We start from the raw sequence: 22,186 nt of genomic DNA on the forward strand, positions 1-22,186 counted from the left end.
GCTTCTGACTCTAGATTCCCACTGTAAAGTTTGTTACTGGCCTTCCACACATCATCGCGACTCACTCTGCTCAAGTCAGACCTTGGTTTCCCCTCCAGCCTGTGGCTTAGCAGTCAGACGGCATGGAAACAAGGACTAACTCTCCCTTGCCGACCAAGATGCCCACCTAAGCTGGAGAGGATGCTCCCCCAGGCTGGACTGTTCTAGACCAGGAGTCATGGTCTGGTCAACCTGAGACTGGGGATATCGTCATTTCCACCTAAGCTGGAGATGATGCTCCCCCAGGCTGGACTGTTCTAGACCAGGAGTCATGGTCTGGTCAACCTGACAGCGATTCCTCACTCAAGGAGCAGTGAACCCTCAGAACTCCCTCCCCTCTGGAGATGAACTGATTGAGTAGCCTCACATGTGGAATTTTTTGAATGTATTTTCAGGTATTAAGGGAAATGGAAATCAGTAGTGAGGTCAAAGATCACTCACAGGACTCACTGAGCTGGTACAGATGAAGATGGGCTGAATGGCCTACTCCTGCTTTGGTTTCTTATTTCCCATTGGTTCACTGGTGTCATGGAGCGCAGAAACAGACCAGCTGGGTTTCTCATCTAAGCTGCTCCCAGCTGCCAGCACTGGGCCCATAACCCTCTAACGTCCCAGAGATTCCTAATCTTTTTAAAGCTATGGTCCTACACCGTCATCGAGGGGCGCGTAAACCCCAGGTTGGGAACCCTTGCAACCTTTCCTACTCATATACCTGTCCAAATATCTTCTAAACATCGTTATTGTACCTGCCTTAGTCTCTTCTAAATATGGACCACCCTCTGGTTGAAGAAGTTGCTCTCCCTCAGGTTCCTGTAAATACCCCCCTCAACCTCTGACAAATGCCAGCCCCAACAATCCCTCAGGGATGGCTGGGCTGTGGAGTGGAGTGGAGTGGAGTGGAAGATTCCCACCGTCCATCTTGTACGACCGAAAAGACAGCAGCCCAACATCAAGAACCCTCACACTCCGGGACATGCCCTCTTCTCATTACTACCATTGGACAGGAGGTTTAGAACCCTCACGCTCCAGGTAGAACAGGCATGCCCAAACCTTTTTTGTGCCGTGGACCCCTATCATTAACCAAAAGGTCCATGAGCCCGGAGTTGGAAACCCCTGATCTAGGCTCTTCAGTATACTTACTGTCAGTGGCCACTTTATCTTGTACCTTCTGTACCTAATAAAGTGGCCACTGGGTGTATGTTTGTGGGCTTCTGCTGCTGTAGCCTGTCCATTTCAAGGCTCCATTTGTTGTGTGTTCAGAGATGCCCTTCTGCACACCACTGTTATAACACCTGGTTACCCGAGTTACTGCCACCTTCCTGTCAGCTTGAACCGTCTGGCCATTCTCCTCTGACCTCTCTCATTAACAAGGTGTTCTCACCCACAGAACTGGATGTTTTTGGGCATGAAATCCCAGGAGATCAGCAGTTTCTGAGATACTCAAACCACCCCATCAGGAACCAACAATCATTCCCTGGTCAAAGTCAATCATATCATATTTTATCCCCATTCTGATGTTTGGTCTGAACCTCTTGATCATGTCTGCATGCTTTTGTGCATTGAGTTGCTGCCACATGATTGGCTGATTAGATACTTGCAATAAGGAGGTGTACAGTGTACCTGATACGTGGGCACTGTGTAAAGCAGGTGTCTCTCATGAACAGAATAAATGCACCGAGTGGAACAAGCGATGTACTTCAGGGGACTCATTCAGGCAACTGGTGTAGTGAGGAGAGGGGTTGCCCTGTAAAATCCAAGGGTTCCCAAAGGCTCTAGCACAATTTCATAGGCCGGTGAAAGAAGTCAGACTGGATTCTCACGCTAACGCTACCATCGGGGAGGAGGTACAGGAACCTGAAGGCACACTCTCATGATTCAGGAACAGCTTCAGCTGTCAGATTTTGGTATGGACATTGAACCCATGGACACTACCTCACTACTTCTTCCCCTCTTTTTGCACAACTTAGTTAACATTATATATAATATATACTTGTCGTAATTTACAGTTATTATCATGTATTGCAATGCACTGCTGTTGCATAACTACAAATCTTACGACAGACACCAGTGATATTAAACCTGGTTATTATCACTGACAGATGTTGTTTTACACAGTAGTGCATTGCAATCCATAAAAAATTACAATAGCAAGTATGAAAGCAAACAAGTAGCACAAAAAGAGATCCAAACAGTGAGGTGGTGTTCACAGACCGTTCAGAAATCTGATGGTGGCAGGGAAGAAGCTGTTGCTCAGTTGTTGCCTTCAGCCTCCTGTACCTCCTTCCTGATGGTCGTAACGAGAAGAGGGCACGTCCTGGGTGATGGAGGTCCCTAGCGATGGACACTGCTGTCTTGAGGCAACACCTTCGAAGATGTCCTCGACGGTGAGGAGAGCCGTGGCCATGACGGAACTCACTGAGTTTACAACCCTTTGCAGTCTCTTGTGATCCTGTGCACTGGAGCCCCCACACCAGGCACTAGTCTGGGGAGGGCGTGCAGTGGATATTTCCCGGGATGGGGGTTTTGTTATGAGAGATAGATAGGCAGGATTTCTGGATAGGCTGGGATGAGGGTAACCTGTAGAAGGTAAGATCATATGCAGGTAGTTGGGGAAATCAGGTTGGTGCTGGATTCCAGGAAGGGGAATTTCTGGAGTGCTTACAAGATGCATTTTAGAGCATCTCATGGTTGAGCCCACTAGAGGATCAGCTATTCTGGATTGGATGTTGTGCAACAGAATTGATTAGAGAGCTTAAGGTAAAAGTGGTCAAATTTGATCAAATTCACCCTGAAATTTGAGAAAGAGAAGCTAAAGTCACATGTATTAGTATTATAATGGAATAAAGGGAATTGCAGAGGCATGAGACATGAGTTGGCCAGAATTGATTGGAAAAGAACACTGGCAGGGATGATGGCAGAGCAGCTATGGCTGGAATTTCTGGAAACAATTCGGAAGGCACGGGATGTATACATCTCAAAGAAGAGGTATTCTAAAGGAAAGACGACACAACCGTGGCTAATAAGAGAAATCAAAACCAACATAAAAACCAGAGAAAAGGCATGTAAGAGATCAAAAAAAAAACTGTGAAGTTAGAGGATTGGGAAGCTTTTAAAAACAAACAGATGACAACTAAAAAGTCATTAAGCAGGTAAAAATGGAATATGAAGTAAGCTAGCCAATAACAACAAAGAGGATACCAAAAGTTTCTTTAGATACATAAAGTATAAAAGAGAGGCAAGAGTAGATATTGGACCACTGGAAAACGGTGCTGGAGAGGTAGGGTGGGGGACAAGGAAATGGTGGACTAACTGAATAAGTATTTTGTGTCAGTCTTCACGAACGGTATGTTGGAAGTTTCAGGTATCAGGGGTCATGAAGTGTATGAAGTTGCCATTACTAGAGATAAGATACTTGGGAAACTGAAAGTTCTGAAGGTAGATTAGTCACCTGGACCAGATGGTGTACACCTCAGGGTTCTGAAAGAGGTGGCTGAAGAGATTGTTGAGGCTTTAGTAATGATCTTTCAAGAATCACTAGATCCAGGAATGTTCTGGAAGACTGGAAAATTGCAAATGTCACTCCACTCTTCGAGAAGGGAGAGAGGCTGCAGAAAGGAAAGGAGGCCAGTTCGTCTGACCTCAGTGGTTGGGAAGATGTTGGAGTCGGTTATTAAGGATGAGGTGTCAGAGTACTTGGAGACACGTGATGAAATAGGCTGTAGTCAGCATGGTTTCCTCAAAGCAAAATCTTGCTTGACAAATCTTTTGGAATTTTTGGAAGAAATAACAAGCAGGATAGACAAAGGAGAATTGACTGATGTTGTGTACTTGGATTTTCAGAAGGCCTTTGACAAGGTGTTACACATGAGGCTGCTTAACAAGCTACAAGTGTTACAGGAAAGATTCTAGCATGGATAAAGCAGTGGCTGACTGGCAGGAGGCAAAGAGTGGGAATAAAGGGAGCCTTTCCTGGTCGGCTGCCGGTGACCAGTGGTGTTCCACAGGGGTCTGTATTAGGACCAAAGCTTTTAACGTTATATGTCAGTGGTTTGGATGATGAAATTAATGGCTTTGTTGCGAAGTTTGGAGACGATATGAAGACACGTGGAGGGGCAGGTAGTTTGCGGAATTGGAGAGGCTACAGAAGGACAGACAGATCAGGAGAATGGGCAAATGGGCAGATAGACGACAGTGCTGGGAAGTGTGTGGTCATTCACTTTGTAGAAGAAATGAAAGGGTAGACTATTTTCTAAATGGAGTGAAAATACAAAAAAACTGAGGTGCAAAGGGACTTGGAAGTCCTTGTGCAGGATTTCCAAAAGGTTAACTTGTAGGTTGTGCCTGTGTTGAGGAAGGCAAATAGAATGTTACATTCTTTTCGAGAGGTCTAGAACAAGGAAGCAAGGATGTAATGTTGAGACTTTATAAAGCACTGGTGAGGTCTCACTTGGAGTATTGTGGGCAGTCTGGGCCCCTTACCTAATGAAGGATGTGCTGTAACTGGAGCAGGTTCAAAGGATGTTCACGAAAATGGTTCTAGGATTGAACAGATTGTCATATGAAGAGTCTTTGATGGCTCTGGACCTCTGTATTCACTAGAATTCAGAAGAATGAGGGGTGACCTCATTGACACCTATCAAATTGTGAAAGGCCTAGAGACAGTGGATGGGGAGAGAATGTTGGAGGAGACCAGAGGACGCAGCCTCAGAATAGAGGGGCGTTCTTTTGGAACGGGGATGAGGAGGAATTTCTTTAGCGAGAGAACAAATCTGTGGAATGTTTTTGCCACAGGCAGCTGTGGAGGCCAAGCCTTTTTGTATATTTAAGGCAGAAGTTGATAGATTCTTGATTGGTCAGGGCATGAAGGGATACAGGGCAAAGGCAGGAGATTGGGGCTGAAATGAAAATTGGATCAGCCATGATGAAAAGGCAGTGCAACTTGATGGGCCAAATGGCCAAATTCAGCTCCTACAGCTTATGGTCTTGTGGTGAGACACAGGAGCAGAATTCGGCCATTCACTCACTGTGCCCGATGGTTGCCATGATGAGGACAGAAGAGCCTTTGCCATAGGCCTCCTAGATGAAAATACTGGTTCACTGAGGCCTGGTGGGAGGGGAGTGGGGCAGAGGTGAGGAAAATCTCCCACCACACTTTCCAAGCATGTGACTCCAGTTACATACTAGTTCCTCCCCGCACCTTGTCTGGTGCATTGGGCGGCAACTTTGTCGTTTTAGCGTTTTATCAGTTTTTCCACAAGGCTGAGTTGCTTGGTTGGAAAGTGTGCAAGGAGTCAGCCAGATCAGAACCCAGGACCGCTTACTCCGAAGTCCAGGTGCCATACAACTACACCACTGACACAGACATATACATACACAGCCCCTTGAATCAGGGTTAGTCAGGGATGACTGTAAGTGGCCAATTCGTGAGGTTAATAAAAAATTAGACTGGAGGGAGAGAGTCCTGGCCTTGCCTCAAGTGTTAGCTGTGGGGAAGTTTCCCATTCAGCCCGAGGGTAATGAGAGGTACAGAATTAACTTATTCCCGAGTTACCCATCAGAAAGTTCAATGCAACACGGTGGCCCAATTACAACACCATACCCCGATTACAACATTGTTCCGCATTGCAACAGCGAGCTGATTGCAACACTGCCTGTACTTCACAATTCAGTGGCCTGCCAGAGCGGCACCAAGCATCTTCTTTGGTGTACAAGGAGTTACAGACAGTGACAAAGGATGTTGGGGAGAGGGGTCACTGAAAAACACTGTGAAAGAACTGGATTGACATTGGGGGGGTTACAGTCAGTGACACAGGGCTGGGGGAGAGGGGTCACTAAGGGGTGATGTAAGAGAGCTGGATTAACGTCAGTGGGGATAGTCAGTGACACGGTGTTGGGGAGAGGGGTCACGGAGGGACAGTGTGGGGAGCTGGATTAACTTCAGGGGGGTTACAGAGTGACACGGTGTTGGGGGACAGGGATCACTGAGGGATGGTGTGGGACCTGGATTAACGTCAGTGGGGTTACAGTCAGGGACACAGGGCGTTGGGGGAGTGGGGTCATTGAGGGACAGTGAGCTGGATTAGTGTCAGTGGGGATACAATCGGTGACACAGGGCACTAGGGAGAGGGGTCACTGAGGGACAGTGTGAGGGAACTGGATTAATATCAGGGGGGTTACAGACAGTGACACGGTGTTGGGGGACAGGGATCACTGAGGGACGGTGAGCTGGATTAACGTCAGTGGGGTTACAGAGTGACACGGTGTTGGGGGAGAGGGGTCACTGAGGGACAGTGAGGGAGCTGGATTAACGTCAGTGGGGTTATAGTCAGGGACACAGGGCGTTGGGGGAGAGGGGTCAATGAGGGACAGTGAGCTGGATTAGTGTCAGTGGGGATACAGACAGTGACACGGTGTTGGGGGAGAGGGGTCACTGAGGGACAGTGTGAGGGACCTGGATTAACGTCAGTGGGGTTACAGTCAGGGACACAGGGCGTTGGGGGAGAGGGGTCACTGAGGGACAGTGAGCTGGATTAGTGTCAGTGGGGATACAATCGGTGACACAGTGCACTAGGGAGAGGGGTCACTGAGGGACGGTGTGAGGGAGCTGGATTAACGTCAGTGGGGATACAGTCCGTGACACAGGGCATGGGGAGAGGGGTCACTGAGGGATGGTGTGGGACCTGGATTAACGTCAGTGGGGTTACAGTCAGGGACACAGGGCGTTGGGGGAGAGGGGTCACTGAGGGACAGTGTGGGACCTGGATTAACGTCAGTGGGGTTACAGAGTGGCACGGTGTTGGGGGAGAGGGGTCACTGAGGGACGGTGTGAGGGAGTTGGATTAACGTCAGGGGGGTTACAGAGTGACACGGTGTTGGGGGACAGGGATCACTGAGGGATGGTGAGGGACCTGGATTAACGTCAGTGGGGTTACAGTCAGGGACACAGGGCGTTGGGGGAGAGGGGTCACTGAGGGACGGTGTGGGACCTGGATTAACGTCAGTGGGGATACAGACAGTGACACAGGGCGTTGGGGGAGAGGGGTCACTGAGGGACAGTGAGCTGGATTAGTGTCAGTGGGGATACAATCGGTGACACAGTGCACTAGGGAGAGGGGTCACTGAGGGACAGTGTGAGGGAGCTGGATTAACGTCGGGGGGATACAGTCAGGGACACAGGGTGCTGAGGGAGAGGAGACACAGAGGGATTGTGTGAGGGAGCTGTATTAGTGCCAGTGGGGATACAATCAGTGACACAGTGTTGGGGGAGAGGGGTCACTGAGGGACTGTGTGAGGGAGCTGTATTAGTGTCAGTGGGGATACAATCAGTGACACAGTGTTGGGGGAGAGGGGTCACTGAGGGACTGTGTGAGGGAGCTGTATTAGTGTCAGTGGGGATACAGTCAGTGACACGGTGTTGGGGGAGAGGGGTCACTGAGGGACGGTGTGAGGGAGTTGGATTAACGTCAGTGGGGTTACAGAGTGACACGGTGTTGGGGGACAGGGATCACTGAGGGACAGTGAGCTGGATTAACATCAGGGGGGTTACAGACAGTGACGGTGTTGGGGGAGAGGGATCACTGAGGGACAGTGTGAGTGAGCTGGATTAACGTCAGGGGGGTTACAGAGTGACACGGTGTTGGGGGAGAGGGGTCACTGAGGAACACTGAGGGAGCTGGATTAACATCAGGGGGGTTACAGACAGTGACACGGTGTTGGGGGAGAGGGGTCACTGAGGGACAGTGTGAGTGAGCTGGATTAACGTCAGGGGGGTTACAGAGTGACACGGTGTTGGGGGAGAGGAGTCACTGAGGGATGGTGTGGGACCTGGATTAACATCAGTGGGGATACAGTCAGTGACACAGGGCGTTGGGGGAGAGGGGTCACTGAGGGATGGTGTGAGGGAACTGGATTAACGTCAGTGGGGTTACAGTCAGGGACACAGGGCGTTGGGGGAGAGGGGTCACTGAGGGATGGTGTGAGGGAGTTGGATTAACGTCAGTGGGGTTACAGTCAGGGACACAGGGCGTTGGGGGAGAGGGGTCAATGAGGGACAGTGAGCTGGATTAGTGTCAGTGGGGATACAGACAGTGACACGGTGTTGGGGGAGAGGGGTCACTGAGGGACAGTGTGAGGGACCTGGATTAACGTCAGTGGGGTTACAGTCAGGGACACAGTGCACTAGGGAGAGGGGTCACTGAGGGATGGTGTGAGGGACCTGGATTAACGTCAGTGGGGTTACAGTCAGGGACACAGGGCATGGGGAGAGGGGTCACTGAGGGACGGTGTGAGGGAGTTGGATTAACGTCAGTGGGGTTACAGAGTGACACGGTGTTGGGGGACAGGGATCACTGAGGGATGGTGTGGGACCTGGATTAACGTCAGTGGGGTTACAGTCAGGGACACAGGGCGTTGGGGGAGTGGGGTCACTGAGGGACAGTGAGCTGGATTAGTGTCAGTGGGGATACAATCAGTGACACAGGGCCTTGGGGGAGAGGGGTCACTGAGGGACAGTGTGAGGGAACTGGATCAACGTCAGTGGGGATACAATCGGTGACACAGTGCACTAGGGAGAGGGGTCACTGAGGGACAGTTGAGGGAGCTGGATTAGTGTCAGTGGGGATACAATCGGTGACACGGTGTTGGGGAGAGGGGTCACTGAGGGACGGTGTGAGGGAGCTGGATTAACGTCAGGGGGGTTACAGAGTGACACGGTGTTGGGGGAGAGGGGTCACTGAGGGATGGTGTGGGACCTGGATTAACATCAGTGGGGATACAGTCAGTGACACAGGGCGTTGGGGGAGAGGGGTCACTGAGGGATGGTGTGAGGGAGTTGGATTAACGTCAGTGGGGTTACAGTCAGGGACACAGGGCATGGGGAGAGGGGTCACTGAGGGACGGTGTGAGGGAGTTGGATTAACGTCAGTGGGGTTACAGTCAGGGACACAGGGTGTTGGGGGAGAGGGGTCACTGAGGGACAGTGTGAGGGACCTGGATTAACGTCAGTGGGGTTACAGTCAGGGACACAGGGCGTTGGGGGAGAGGGGTCACTGAGGGACAGTGAGCTGGATTAGTGTCAGTGGGGATACAATCGGTGACACAGTGTTGGGGGAGAGGGGTCACTGAGGGACAGTGAGCTGGATTAGTGTCAGTGGGGATACAGACAGTGACACGGTGTTGGGGGAGAGGGGTCACTGAGGGACTGTGTGAGGGACCTGGATTAACGTCAGTGGGGTTACAGTCAGGGACACAGTGCACTAGGGAGAGGGGTCACTGAGGGGTGGTGTGAGGGACCTGGATTAACGTCAGTGGGGTTACAGTCAGGGACACAGGGCATGGGGAGAGGGGTCACTGAGGGACGGTGTGAGGGAGTTGGATTAACGTCAGTGGGGTTACAGAGTGACACGGTGTTGGGGGACAGGGATCACTGAGGGATGGTGTGGGACCTGGATTAACGTCAGTGGGGTTACAGTCAGGGACACAGGGCGTTGGGGGAGTGGGGTCACTGAGGGACAGTGAGCTGGATTAGTGTCAGTGGGGATACAATCAGTGACACAGGGCCTTGGGGGAGAGGGGTCACTGAGGGACAGTGTGAGGGAACTGGATCAACGTCAGTGGGGATACAATCGGTGACACAGTGCACTAGGGAGAGGGGTCACTGAGGGACGGTGTGAGGGAGCTGGATTAACGTCAGCGAGGTTACAGACAGTTAATACAGGATGCTAGGAGAGAGGAGGTCACAGTGGAGGAGGAAGCTGAATTATTAACACACAACAAGAGGCTGATGCTCGTGGGTTTAATGGGTTTGCCAGCTGTTCTGTCAAGGATCACGACACAAAGGTTCAAACTTAGAACAGAGTAAACATTAAAATGTTGCCCTGCTCCGGAAATGAGATAAAGGAGGTATCAGGCTTCAGTGGCTGGAGTGTCTGTGCTTGGTACATCTGGCAGGAACCAGGGGCTCTCTTCAGCCTGGAACGGAAGGAACCGTGCCTCGGACAGGAAGTCCGAACGATGAACACTCAGGAACTGGTTCCTGCTCGCTCTGGAACAATTACACACAGTCTCACAGGGTCGGAAACCTGCGGCCGCGTCACACAGACCCACACGCGCTCAAAACTCTGCTGACAGAACGGAAAACCGCAGAGCAGGGAATAAGGGGTGGGGAGTGGGGTGGGGGAGAAGCTTCCGAAAGCTTTAGTGAAATCAAACAATGGGTGGGGAGATAAAGGCTGTCGTGACGCTGCTGCATCAGGTTAAGACCCTGAAAGTCACTGTGCTTCTGCCAGTTACAGGCACAAGTGCAGGCCATTCATCCCATCACACCCATGCTGACCCACCTACACTGATCCCATTTCTTGGCACTGACCACTCCGTTCATGCTCCCTCCCTACTTCCTGACCCTTCTCTCTGGAAAAACCCTCTGGAATATGCTACAAGGAATGGACCATTCACCCCACAAATGCCTTTTACCACCACCCCCTGGCAGTACGCTCCCTGAACTCTCCGTTCAGCTCTGAGACGAGGGAAGGAAAACGGGAGCAGCTGGGGAACCCCACTAAGCCGCATGAAGATCATGCACACACACACACACACAGAGCGCCCGAGCTCGGGAGTGACCTCACTGCACCATAATGTCGTACAAGCACCCCCTATGTCTGTGCACAAGAATACACCATGATGACATTCCTGTTTGGATTTTTGCCCTGGCCTTTATAATTCACACAATGCTTTCCAGGAACACTAGCCCTCCATAAGTTGGGAGCTGTCTTCCCAATGGCAGGCACGGTAGTGTCGTGATTAGCACAATGCTTTACTGTGCTGGTGACCCAGGTTCAATTCCTGCCATTGCATGTAGAGAGTTTGTACATTCTCCCCTTGACCGCGTGGGTTTCCTCCCACAGTCCAAAGACGTACTGCCTGGTTGGTTAGTTGGTCATTGTAAATTGTCCTGTGGTTAGGCTGGGGTTAAATCGGGGGGGGGGGGGGGGGGGTTGCTGGGCAGTACACTTAGAGGGCCAGAAGGGCCTGTGTCATGGTGTATTTCAATAAATAAATAAACGCTTTTCAGGGTTTCCTTGGTAATTCAGGAGATATCATTCCCAATGCATTTCCAACAAAGAGAAAGTGCTGGAAGCCAAAATCCCAAAGCCAGAGTTTCTGCATTGAGGCTGTTCGACACAGGATTGAGACAGAAAGGGTGTAGAACAGAAGAAAAGTCTTGCCCTGAAACACCGACTGTCTAATTCCCTCCACAGATGCTGCCTGACCTGCCGAGTTCCTCCAGCCATTAGGCTTACTGTTCTTGATTCTAGCGTCTGCATTCACAAGGGGTGTTACCCTGGACTGGAGGAGTTGTGTACTGAGGAAACACGAGACTGGATGAGCTGCAAGTGTTTGTCCCGGAGCATCAGAGGCTGAGGGTCACACAGCATGGAAACGTGCTCTTCACCCAATCCGACCCTACTGACATCCCTCTTAAACCTCTCACCTCTGATCTACGCCCTCTCGTTTGCAGTAGGCTCTCCCTGGGAAAAAGATTATGTCTTCTGCATTTCCAAAATGCATCAGTTGTTGAGACTAAATTTCATTCTCCACAGCTGTCAAACTTGGCACCTGATCTATAATCTACGTACTTCACTTCCTGTCTGCAATGGCTGTAAAAATGTTTATAAAGGCATGAGGGTAAAGATGAGGGGAATGGTCATAGAAGCAGGCCCTTCAGCCCATCTAGTCCGTGACAAACCACTTAACCTGCCTTCTCCCATTGACATGCACCAAGACCATACCCTTACCATCCGTGTACCTATCCAAACTTCTAAACGACGAAATCACGCACGCATGCACCATTTGCGCTGGCAACTCTTTCCACACACTCACCACCCTCTGAGTTCCCCTTAAACTTTTCACCTTTCACCCGTAACAGATGACTTCCAGTTATAGATCCACCCAACCTCAGTGGAAAAAGCCTGCTTGCATTTACCCTATTTATACCCCTCATAATTTGTACACCTCCATCAAATCTCCCCTCAATCTTCTAAGTTCCAAGAAATGAAGTTCTAACCTATTCATACTTCCTTATAACTCAGGACTTCCAGTCCTGACAACATCCCTGTAAATTTTCTCTGTAGTCTTTCAACCTATTGACATCTTAAAAGATCACAGTCCTTTTCCCAGGCTCGGGGTCTAAAACCAGAAGGCATAGGTTTAAAGGTGGGAGAGGGAAGATTTGAAAAGGGATCTGAGGGGTAACTTTTTCACATGGAGGGTGGGGGGAGGCATATGGAACAAGCTGCCAGTTTACAGATAATCCACGGAACAGCCTCCTGCAGCCCAGCGAGACACCTATTTAACCCTGGCCTAATATTACCCTTTGGACTGCGGGAGGAAACCCACGGGCTCACAGGAAGGATGTACAAACTTCTTATAGACAGCTTCGGAGTTGAACTCTGATGCCCCTGAGCTGTAATTACATCACTACGTTACCATGTGCCCCAAGACAGGAAATGTTACGGACCAAATGCAGACAAGTGCAACTAGTTCAGGTGGGCATATATTGGCTGGAATGGAAGAGTTGGGCCGAATGGCCTGTTTCTGTTCTCTGTGACTATGAAGCTCTACACCTATTCAGACTGTGCGAGAGCTGATGTCCCACGTGATTTTGAAACAGGAGCACTGGTGACTCCCCCCACCCCTGACCAGCCCCATCCATAGACACGGGCAAGTCCATCACCTCAACCCTACCCTGCTCTTGGTGGAGAGTATTCTGACGGGTTGTTGCGGAGGCGCCAGTGAACAGGGTGACAGGAGGCTGCCCGAGGGTTACACACTCAGCCTGTTCCTTCACGGGAACAACCCTCCATGCCAGGACACTTTCAGTAGGTGGTGCCTCAAAAAGGCGGCATCCATCATTACAGACCCCCGTGTCCCCTTCTCACTGCTGCCATCGGTGGGGGGGGGGGGGGGGGGTACAGGAGCCTGAAGGCACATTCTCAAAACAGCTTCTTCCCTTCCACCATCAGCTTTCTGAGTGGACATGAACACTACCCCACTCTGCCTCTCCTGAACTAATTTTTTGTAGCATATTTATGCCTTGTACTATACTGCTGCCACAAAACAACCTCTCTTAAACACAAAGTTCGACCCACCTTCCTGGACTCCCATATCTTCCTTTGAAATACTTTCATGTTTTGAAGGCACAAAACCTAACATTGGTTCCCTCATAATGTACCCTACACTGGTTACCTAAGTCACATCTCCACTGGGGATGAAGTGGTGATGGCCTCGACTACTGACTCTTGGAATACAAGTTAAATCCCACTCAAGGTATTTTTGACCGGGAGAGCTCGCTCGGCCAAAGTGACAACCAAGTGATTTAACTGTTTAAAGGGAAACAACCGATTGCTTGGCACAGAGTCAGGAGGTATTTTCAATGCTTCTGCCCCTCCCCCACCTCTCCCTCCATTTCCCTCTCCCCTCTCTCCTGTGCTCGCATGCACTGAGATGTGTTTTCAGGTGATATATATTTACCAAAGTCATGAACAACTACTGGCGAGTCTGGGTGATTGAAACATTTACGATATTTCGGCACATTCACACATCTACAATGAGCCCGACTCTTCCAAACTCAATGGGGGACCCACGAGGAGTGCGTGTTTGCTGGGCGGAGGGGAACTGTGCTGGAGGGGAGCCATGGTACTGGGGGTGGGGAGGATACAGTGAGGCCTCTGCTCCTGGGCGAAGGAGACGGATGTGGGGTGACTGGCCAGTCAGAGATGTGCGACTGGTGTGAGGAGCATCCGCTCAGGACACATGGCCAGTCGCTGTGAGCTGGAGAGTAGGGAGGGGCGAGGGGAGCAGAGTCCAGAGCAATAGCTGTAGTTATGAAGATTCACAGTGCCCCACTCTGCCACTCCTTTGGCCCCAGTACCCCCAAAGCACAAAGCATCTAATATCAGTTACTTCAGGGAACCTTGCCTATTAGATGTGCTACTTCTATGGAAAGCGATCGGTTTGGATGCTAAATGAATGAATGTTCATATTTTAAGGACAGGTTGTTTTCCAAACATCAGCTCACGCAAATACAACGTTGAATCACCAAACACACTTTCTCATTGCATTGGAAATTATTAACCTGGGTATCCGGTTTCCTCCAAGAGGACAACAACCTATCGTAGGGTTTGGACGCCAGTGTGTCTCCATGACCTGGACAGCGATGTTGGCTGCAGTCAGGGCTTCGGGTCACCCATGCCAAACAGGTCAAAGGGGAGAGGTCAGCGGTCCATCAGTCCTCCAGGTTGGGGGGTTCAGCTCAGGGCCAACAACCCTGACTGGTCAAACAAAACTGTTACGGGAACAACAAGGAAAAATCCTTCTACATCTGAGTGTGACGGTATTCCCGAGTCTCCACCCGGGACTTGCATGACTGACAGGAGTGAAAACCGTGAGGAAGCCCTGAACCCCGCCAGAGAACCGTTGTTGCCCTAAACGCCAGCGGTGTAACAGGAAGGAAATATTCAGTTTGCCCTCAAAAGGGTATGGATTTTCATCAGTGTTGCTAAGGCTGTTCGCACCAGTTTTGGCCCAGTGAATGTCTGATTTCTCCATCAAGGAGATTTAAGAGCCAAGCACCAAATATCATCCTGCAACTAGCTAGTCTTGAATTCACCGCACTTTGAAAAATATTTATCAAAAGTTTTTTTTTTGAAAAAGGGGGAGCCCTGTCTGCACCACGTACTTTGGCACACACAGGGTTAATCACAACTGCGGCTGGTGTGATCGGTGACGGACTGAGCCTTCCTCCCCCAACCCCACCCCCAGCTGGCCCGCCCCAGGGCCGGGGATTTAAAGGGCCGGCAGCGGCGGGGGGGGGGGGGGGGAGAGAAGTCACATGGTGCAGACCCAACCCCACTTCCCAAAACACTCCCCTCCCCTCCAAGCAGCACCGGGACGGAGAGAGCGACAGGCATTCACATACAGTGACAGAGCGGCTGGGACGAGGGGAGAGTGTGTGGGGCAGAGAGCGACACAGGGACATGCAATGGAGATAAAAAGGAACACGGAGGCGGCAGGGAGGAACGGACAGAGACACTGCACCCCTCGGCCACGGCTCCTCCCCCGGCAGAAACCTCCAACAGCCGGAAGCCAGGCTGACGAAACCACGTCCTACTGAAACGCCTCCCACGCCCAGCCTGCGGTGAGGCACATTTTTCCCCTTTAAAGGAAACCGGTCTTCCTGCGTGAGAGCGAGCTCTGCCCCCTCCGGCCAGAGGATTGATCTCTCCCGCTCGCTCCCCTTCCTGCCACACTGGGCCACTCTCTCTCTGCTCGGGGTCAGCTGCCGTGGATTTAAATCCCGCTTCCCTGGATCCGACTCTCGCTCCCTGCAGCTGCAGCCCCGTCAGCCCGGGCAACGCAGAAAACCAATCCAGGCCTATTGTTCTTTCCTGACCGTGGAAACCACCCATCCCTTCCTCATTTCATCCGCACAAGTTAAAGGTCTTGCCATTCACGTTATGGACAAGGCCCTTCCAGAATGGGGGGAGGGGAGGCAGGGCCAGAGGCCGGTATTGAATCTGGATCTAGAAGGCAGCAGCTCTACCAGTGAGGAGGTCCATATGTTGAGAAGATGCCTTTTCCCCCTCCACCCTTGCCACAGTGCTTCGGCCTGAAACGTCAACTCTACTTACTTTCCACAGAAGCTGCAGCTTTCAGGGAAGCTAGCATGGGAATGGGTCTGCGAGTGAGAATGGACACAATGGGCTGAATGGCCACCAGAGGGATCTGGAAGGTGGGATTGTGCTGCATTTCCCGCCAGGTCCAATAACTCTCACCTATTGAAGATGTTCCGGCACTGCTTTCATCCCAAGTCTAATACAGACCCAGGCTTTTAAACTGAGAGTAAAGGCGAGTTTCTCCTCCCCATCACCCAGAGTGGTGTGTACGCAGGGCACAGGTATAGGACATCCCTACTCAAGGCCACCTCCCTCCCTCGGATAGGAAAGGGTTGACGTTGCCCACAGTACAGGGACAAACGGGGAAGGTGGAGCTGTGAGCGTCAGAACAAGATCACCTTCACGCAGTGGGGGGGGGGGGTATGCGATCGTGCTGAGCAGAGAGGTGGGGGTGAGGGTTGCTGTGGGTAGGGGAGTGAAAGAGTGTGAGATAGAGTGGGGGAGGGTTGAGTGCATGAAGTGAGAGGGAGGGAGTGGGAGGGAGGGAGTGGGAGAGAGGGAGGGGAGAGTGGGAGAGGGAGAAGTAGATATTCGCACTGACGTATCACGCAGTTTTCAATATACCAATAAGATGGATAAGCATTAGAAAAGTTAAACAGTGGGCCCCACCTGACACCCCTAAAAGTCATTACCACTTTTAGAAGCCAGTTATTTAATTTACACACCTCCTCCCCTCTGTGAAAATCTTTCGGTTTATTTATCTGCATAAAACACAAGCCACTTACCCTGACTATTAAAACTCTTGGCTCCAGACATATCTGTCCCTGTGAGGGGCTGGTTTCTTCATAGTCGCCCTGTGTTTAATCAGTGGTTCCAGAGCCGCCTTTTACTTTCCAGTGGGGAAGAAATCGAGTGGGGAGGGGAGACGAGACGAGTCCACTAGTCAACAATCCCACCTTGTCTCATCCACGTGAAGTTGAAGTCCGAGAGGAAAGTGTGGACAATTCTATCTGAGCATGTTCTCAAGATTCCCGGTCATTTTCCCAGCGTACACACCGACACGTCTGACCAATAAAAAAAGACATTTAAATATACCCAGACTGTTACACTGAAAGAGAAGACGATATTCAATTTATGATGTAAAAAACAACGCAAAGTATATAGAAAGGTACTGTAAACTGGGGGATATTGAAATTTCTCTTCACGGTGGTAGAAAGGGAAGACAATGTTACACTAATTGCTACATTTAAGGAAGAATTGGTTACATTGTAATATATTTGGCCACATGTGATCAGTGTGAAACTGACACAGTGAACTACTGAAACAAAAGGCATTATCACCCTTTTGTACACTCATTTCAATACACTGGGGAGAGAAGGGGAATAGAGGGGAGGGGATGGGGCAAGGGCAGGGAAGAGGGGACAGATAAAGAGCAAACGAGAGACGGAGGAACAACTCCCCCTCCCCGGGAGGGGAGAAAGAAAAATCGAGGGAAGTCACACAGGGGAAGAGAGTGTATGTCTGAATATTTCTATGCCCGTATGTGTCCATGTGTGTCAGTCTCCGTATGGTTCTGAGTTTGTGTATGTCTGTCCCTGTGTGTCTCCGTATATAATGCGGGTTTGTCGTTTCCATTCAAACTGACATCACAAAGCTGAAATCACACACTTACCTCACTGTTCTCTAACTGAGTTCAAACACACACAAGAAATGGGTTTTAAATCCACGGTCGGTCTCAGGCAGAGAGAGTCCGCAACTTGTTCCGAGACACTTCACAGTGACTGTTCTGACTGCCTGCCTGCCCACGATCCTTTTCCCCTCTCCCCTCTCCCCTCTCCCAATGAATCATCGGAGGGCGGATGAGACACTCTCTTGTTGTTGCCGGAGTGCCGTTGACAAAGAAATAAAGATGTGTTTTTAAGAAAAAAAAACCCTCCTGGGTCGGCCCCTTCCCCCCACACACACGGGTGACGTCAGAAAGACCGCCCACTCACGTCATAGCCGGGATTCCCTGCTCGCTCAGTTAAAGTGCAGTTGGCCCTCTCCTGAGTCTCACTGCCACTCGTCCCATCTCGAGTTTTACCCTCCACCCCATTCCCCTCTCCCCCCTCTGCGTGAGGCTCTGACAGAAAGTTGTCAAAAATGCCGCTCGAGTTGCCGGTCGTCATTAAACGAGCAAACAGCAATTCGGGCCTGTACCCCGACTGAGCAGTCAGCAAAGGTCGCCAGTGACGATCAGGAAGAGGGTGAGTGCTGTCTCCGTGACATCAGGTCTTTTGAGTCCCCTCTCACCAGCCTGATCCCCTCACCCCTCCCGACGTCAGTGACGCTCAGTCACTGCGGGAGGGGGATCCCACAAGGTAGCACCTTCATGACAGAAAACTCGCAGACACAGGGACACGATCGGCTCACGATGTTACGTCGAACTATTCAGTTAAAAGACACCTCATCTCATCTCCCTAAACAATGTCCAAATCCCTCCATTCTCTGCACATCCATATGTATACCCGTCTTAGAGCCGTTTGAACACCTCTGTGATTTCGGCTTTGTGATGTAGCCGGTCTGAATAGAAATGACAAGCCTGTACGATATACACACAGTCACGCTCATACAAAGTTCAGTCAGGTTTATCATCAGAGCATATACATGCCACTACATACAACCCCGAGATTCTTTTTCTGCAGGCATACATAGTAAATCTATAGAACAGTAACTGTAAAAATTCAGGAACAGTAAACTGTAAAACAGTGCAAATGCAGTTAATAAATAGCAATAAATAACAAGCATGAAATAACAAGATAAACGAGTCTTTAAATGTCCCCTTATGTTCAAAAGTCTGATGACTGAGGAGAAGCTAATGAATCCTAGTTAAAATACACCCTTTTGCAGTCACTTGGATCACATCCCCCTCTTCTCTGCATACTTTTGTGCCTGTCGAAGACCCTTTTAAATGCCTCTATCATATTTGCCTCCTGCGCCAATCCTGGCCCCCACTCCTCTCTGTGTAAAAAATCTTACCCATCACACCTCCTTTCAATGATTCCCCGCAACTTAAATGCATGCCTTCTGGTATAAGGCATTTCGACCCTGGGAGAAAAATACTCCGTCTACCTTATCTACACCTCTCAATTTTATAAACCAGCCTCCGCTGCTCCAGAGAAAAAGACAGTCCAAGTTTCTCCAACCTCTCGGATGGCACAAGCCCGCTTATCTGGGCAGCATCCTAGTAAACCTCTTCGGCACCCTCTCCGAAGCTGCCACATCCATCCTCTAGTGGGGCAGCCAGAGCACAGTGCAATACTCCAAGTGTGGGCGAACTGGACATTTATAAAACCACAATGTAGGTGGATGCCGCAGTAACGTATGTTTGATCTGGGGTAAAATGTAAGCAGCCCCTCTGAATGCCAGCCCCGTCCGTGGTGGGTGCAAGAGCACTGGGTGTCCCACAACCTGGATTAAGGTGATCTATTTGTTTACCTTTTGTTGAGATCCAGCCTAGCAATCCCCGGGATTTAATCCTAGGACAACTTACAATGACCGATTAACCTACTGACCAACCGGTATGTCTTTGGACCGTGGGAGGAAAACAGAGCGTTCAGATGAAACCAGGGAAAACGCACAAACTCCTTACAGGCAGCGGTGGGAAGAGAACCCCTGGGTTGCAGGCTCTGGGAAATGTTACGCTACCATGCCGCCCCCAGATGAAAACTCCGCTGTATTTGACTCTGTTTAGGAAGAACATAATCTCTACAGAGGGGCTCGGACTCTTTTCCAGAGACCTGCAGGAAACAAATCATACACTACACCACAGGCGTTCACCGTCTGATTTCAGGGAATGGCAGAGGGACCAAGTATAACGCATCCAAGTCTACTAGTGATTCAACACTACATGCGGTGGGAATTGAACCCAGGTCACCTGCACTGTAAACTGTTGTGCAAACCACTATGATACGCAATTAATTACTATTAACTGCTTGTCACACTGCTGGTGATTAGGGCAGCAATGAAGATCCTCCATCCCTGTCTGTCCTTGGCCACACAGAAGGATTCTTTGTTGCTGTTTCCATAACAATTGTTTTTTTGACCAGTCAGTCATTACCCCTGAGCTGAACCCGCCTCCCCCTCAACCTGGAGGACCAGTGGACCACTCTTAGTCTGACCTCTACCCTTTGACCTGTTTGGAATGGGTGACCCTACAAGCACAAGGCCCTGACTCCAGCCAACATCGCTCTCCGGGTCACTGAGGCACGCAAGCCTCCAAACCCTACGACAAGGTTGTGGTCCTCTTGGAGGGACTGAGGCTAAGGGTCAACTTTATCCCCCATATATACTTACATGTATTAGGACTAACTGTGATGTGTTGGCTTGTCATGCAATGAAAAAAAAGTCAACAATTATAAATAATTACAGTCCAGTGCAAAAGTTTTCGGCACATATATGTTGCTAAGGTGCCCAAGACATTTGCCCGGTACTGAATTTGTCAACATGGAATGGAGAATGAGTCTGTAAATCTGGTGGGAGCAAAGGATGTTGGGAATGGTGAGGGTGGAGTGCTGCGGGGGGGTGTGGGTCAGGTGGCAGAGGAGTGAAAGGGGCAGGGAGGGTTGACATGGGTGCAGACACACCCAGCCCTGACACACCAAGCAAGGTTACTTAATTCCAAACAACTCATTTATTGATCATTACAGAATGTCTCTCTGGTGCTTCCCGCTCCCTCCCCTCTCCCCCCTTTCCCAACCATGATTCCCCTCTCCGTTCCCCTTTTTCCACTCTCTGTCCACAAGACAGACCCACATCAGAATCAGGTTTATCATCACTCACATATGTCATGAAATTTGTTTTTAGTTTGTGGTCGCGTTACGAGTGCTATACATAAAATTATCATTGTACTGTGCAAACGTCTTAGGCATCCTAGCTATGTATATGCGTCTATGCATGGTACTGTATATGTAAATACGTTAAAGATTAAAGTATGGATATGAAATAAAATGTGCATAAATACATAAATACCAGCCTGTGTTTACAATGTAAACAGCATTATCAAAAGTGTTTACAGTGCAGTGTAGTGATGGGGTAATGGAGGGAGGTGTGGGGGTGGGGGTGGGGGAACCAGGAAGTTCGATCAGATAAACTGCCTGTGAAAAGAAGCAATTAAGATGGTGTGATTTTTTTTCACTTTTTGTTTTTTAATGGCCCTTTAGCACTTTCCAGAAGGGAGATTGTGGCGAGTGAGTTGTGCCTGCTTGTTTGTCCGGGACACATTCAGGCCCTGCCGTGATCTGCCAACACCCTGCCTGAACCACTACCCACCTCTACCAGCAGGATGGACAAGGACAGCAAAAGAACAGGGAACACCAAACCTGGAAGTTGCCCCCCCCCCCTCTCACACCACAAACCAAACTGACTTGTGTCCTGCTGAAGGGTCTCAGCCCGAAACTCTTCTCCGTAGATGCTGCCTGACCTGCTGTGTGTTGTGTGCACTGCTTGGATTTCCAGCATCTGCAGATTTTCTCTTTGCTTCTAACTTGTCATTTTCCCTTCACTATCACTGGGACAAAACCCTGGCAACTCCCTCCCTAATTATTGTGATCTTCTCTAGAGGTACAGCGTAGAATTAGCCTGTCTGGCCCTTTGAGCCCCACCACCCCAGCAACCCCCTGTTCTGATCACACCACAATTTACAATGACCAGTTGACCTACCAACCGGTCGGTGCGTCTTTGGAATGTGGGAGGAAACACACGCATTTCATGGGGGGGGGGGGGGGGTCATACAGACTCCTTACAGAGGACGTCACGATTGAACTCTGAACTTCAACACCCAAAGCTGTAATAGCATTGTGCTAACCGCTACGCTACCGCGACACCCCACACCTCAAGGCAGACAAGCGTTCAATGTGGCAACTAACCAGCTGGGCAAAGGGGCAACTGGAGATAGACAGTTACACACCAGTGAATCCCATGTCCCCCTTGATAAAGAAAACCAGCTGTCCTCACAGTCTAATAGGAAAGGGGACGTGTTTAAATAACATAAATCTCACACCGCCTGCCCTCTAGGGGTGGGTTAATCATAGAATAGGTGGGCTTTCTCTTTGCTGTGCCTGTCCACGACTTTATAGCAGCTCTCCTCATGGGCACTTGGCTCTTACAGGCCCATGGATCAACTGGACTATGCGACAAGATTTTCGGCTCCCACTTGTGGCTCCGTTTAGGGGAGAGCGAGATAATGTATTGGAATTGACAACAGACAGTAGGTGTAGGAGTAGGCCATTCAGCCCTCCTAGCCAGCACTGCCATTCGCTGTGATCATGGCTGATCATACACAAACTGTACCCTGTTCCTGCCCTCTCCCCATATCCCTTGACCTCGCTATCTATAAGAGCTCTATCTAACTCTCTCTTGAATGCATCTAGAGACTTGGCCTCCATTGCCTTCTGGGGCAGAGCATTCCACATATCCACCACTCTCTGGGTGAAAAA

The 22,186-nt window shown here is 50.2% G+C and overlaps 1 protein-coding gene across 6 annotated transcripts in view; it reads right to left on the minus strand.

Annotated features, from left to right (window-relative positions):
- Positions 1-22,186, minus strand: part of LOC132396894 (lysine-specific demethylase 6B-like) — a 245,230-nt gene that overhangs the window by 37,257 nt on the left and 185,787 nt on the right. For 5 of the 6 annotated variants that reach the window (XM_059974949.1, XM_059974952.1, XM_059974951.1 and 2 more), the window contains one exon: positions 16,496-16,774. The gene's annotated coding sequence lies outside the window, so the exon portion shown is untranslated. Of the gene's footprint in view, positions 1-16,495; positions 16,775-17,382; positions 17,524-22,186 lie in introns of those variants that run through there. The other variant, XM_059974953.1, reaches the window with a different exon arrangement.

This window comes from Hypanus sabinus, chromosome 7 (genome assembly GCF_030144855.1).
Source record: "Hypanus sabinus isolate sHypSab1 chromosome 7, sHypSab1.hap1, whole genome shotgun sequence".
In the NCBI taxonomy this organism is placed as follows: domain Eukaryota; kingdom Metazoa; phylum Chordata; class Chondrichthyes; order Myliobatiformes; family Dasyatidae; genus Hypanus; species Hypanus sabinus.